Here is a 2759-nt window from a genome sequence, read left to right on the forward strand (position 1 = left end):
AAGAGACAGTTCTGGCGCCGTCCCCCCTCCGTCCGCGGAACCGGGCAGCTGCTCTGCGCCGAAGGTCCCGAGCGGCTCCCTCCAGCCGGCCTTGCCCGTCCTTCTCGCGGGTCGGTTTCTCTTACTCAGAACGATGCAGCACGTCTCTGAAGATTCCTGTGTGCAAATTTCATTACTTGAGGAAAACTCGCATTGTGGCATTTTAAATTAATTTATTTTTCTTACTAAAACTCAACGGTAGCCATCTTACTGACTTTGACAAACGGCTCAAGATAAAGGCACCTAAAATAGGATTCATGTGCTGTTAATTGCCGTTTCTTTGTACTTTGAGAAAATTCCCTCTTTGTTCTTCATGGCCACAGGATTCAAAGAGCATGGGAACAAACACAGTTGTTAACAGCCATTGTTACAAATATGTTTTAGGTTATAGGAAAACCTTAGCTACGGATAGAAGTGCGTATGGATAAATTCAATCGCAGTTACTCTTTAAAAAATGATTAAAAACCCCCCACCGCTGCCAAGTTGATAAAATCTGCCTATGAAACAGCTGTGAGAATTTGTTCACTGAATTGTGAGTTTGTTGCATAGATGCACACAGATGCTTGGAAAGGTACTGTAGAACCATTAACACGAGGTTTGTACTGGTTTACCCCTCACTTATTTTTTCCACTCTGGGGCAAAATCTGTCGAGCAAGGGGTAACTCTGGACTGTCCATGCGTTGGACCGATCTTGTGTAGACAGCGAGCACATGAATGGGACCTCTTGCTTCAGCAGGCCGCAAAGTCCAACCCTACCTGTTCTAAAGCCACTAGAAGAAGGTTTTAAAGCTGTATTTCAGCCGCTTCCCTTTTATCACAAGCATGAGTTTATGGTGTGCTTCCCAAAACTGCAGTTAAGTTTTCATACAGTGTCCAGGATAACAATGCTTAGGAGCTTAAGCATTTCAGGGTAAAAAAAACCCAAATGAAGGCAGTTTGGTGAGACTAAAACAACAGCCGCAGTTAATCAGATGTAGCAGACTGGAAATCGTCTTATATTTCTGTTTTGGAAAAAAAAAAACAACGGGTACAGGAAGTCTCTGAAATTATATAAAGCTAAATGAGAACCACTATTATGAATTATGTTAGAAAAATATTACTATGTCTTTCTTAATTACAGCTAAAATGTGATTAAATTTTTAAATGGGTCTTTTTGCTTTCAATGATAAAAAACTACAACTGCTTAATAAAAATTAACTGCTTACAGGAGCTCTTATTTTGGACAACGTAAAATACTTTTATATAGTTGTAACTAAAAAGTGAGTTAAAAATTACTATGAGAACTCCTCCATCACTCAAGAGTTATGACCAAAGAGAATCAATTAATACTGTATTGATATGTTTTTTTAAACAAGTATCTAGCTGCTGAAGTCACAGCCATTAAAGTCAAACTAGTATTCTATCACCTTTTGACTACTGCAAAACCAATGACACATTTCTCTTATCACTGGAGAATTTTCTCTTTTTCCCTGGAGAGGGCTACAGTGTTGATTAAAAAAAAAAAAAAATCCAACCAGACTGATTTAAATGATCTAACATGGTTTGTTATTTTTAAGCTTTCTGATTAATAAAAAATCATTTGATCTGAATTAACTTCTTTTCTTCAACATTACTTGATGTGCATTCAAACAGGATATATAAACATTTTATTAAGTGAGCTGAACTGCTTTCAAGTTTCATGAGCTTTCAGTAAATATTCATGTAGTCTCTGCTATAATGCCATTCTGTAATAACTTCCTACAGTGATAAGGGACTCCCTAAGATCCGTTTACTCCACCTACAGTAACAGAACAATAGACAGATATTTCCTCTATTTTGGCAAAAGTGTTTGTTTTGATAGAACACTAAACTATGCCAAGACTTTCTATTGTTCTGTCTACATACAGCAAGTAATGTTAGGAACCACGATTTTAGTGATAAAAAGGCAGGATTTGTAAAACTTCACATAGAAAGTTGGTAAAAGCTGTATAAATGAAGAACTGCTGGAAGCGATATGAACTACTGTATAGGTTTATTAAATAACAACTAAGTATTTTCCTGAGTAATCTTTCTTCCTTTATTACTTGATAGAAAAATATATTCAAAACCAAACTAACCAGATGTCCAGCTATTAAAAATTTATTCTAAAGCCAACTGATTTGGGTCCCGTGAGAGCAGGAAGGGTGGCATGGAACGGAGCTCCAGCTGCTCTCCCATGCTTCAGGCAGCACAACATATTCCCAGGGCAGCAGGACAAGAGGATGTCAGAGGCAGGAATAATCTCTCAAAAAGGGAAATGCTCACTGTGGAAGGAAGTCATTCACTTCCCTTCTGAATGCTCCTGCTTGCCCTTTAGGCTCAGTACGAGCCCTCAATGGGCAGGGCTAAAGCCAGAGGGTTTGTCATGTATTTCTGATTACATCTCAGTGCGTTGGTGTTAAAAAGCACCCAACCTATTCCCCACTGATGTATTTGAACAAGAGGTTAATATTTAAATACAAAATAAGAGAAAGGAATGAACAAGGCAAAATCAAATACCTCTTTTTCAGATTTTGCATATATTTTGTCCAAGTATGGCAGTTACTGAAATTAGTGAAGTTAGTGGTTTGTCAGTGTTACATTCTTATGAAATTTGAATGAAGGCCTTAAATGAGAGTTTCAGTAAAATTTAAGCAATGCATAAGCATTATGTTGACCTCTGCACCCGAGAAAATGTCACCCTTGCTATATTTAATGGTGGT

This window comes from Athene cunicularia (genome assembly GCF_003259725.1).
Source record: "Athene cunicularia isolate RWA chromosome 5 unlocalized genomic scaffold, athCun1 chr5_part2, whole genome shotgun sequence".
Taxonomy (NCBI): Eukaryota; Metazoa; Chordata; class Aves; order Strigiformes; family Strigidae; genus Athene; species Athene cunicularia.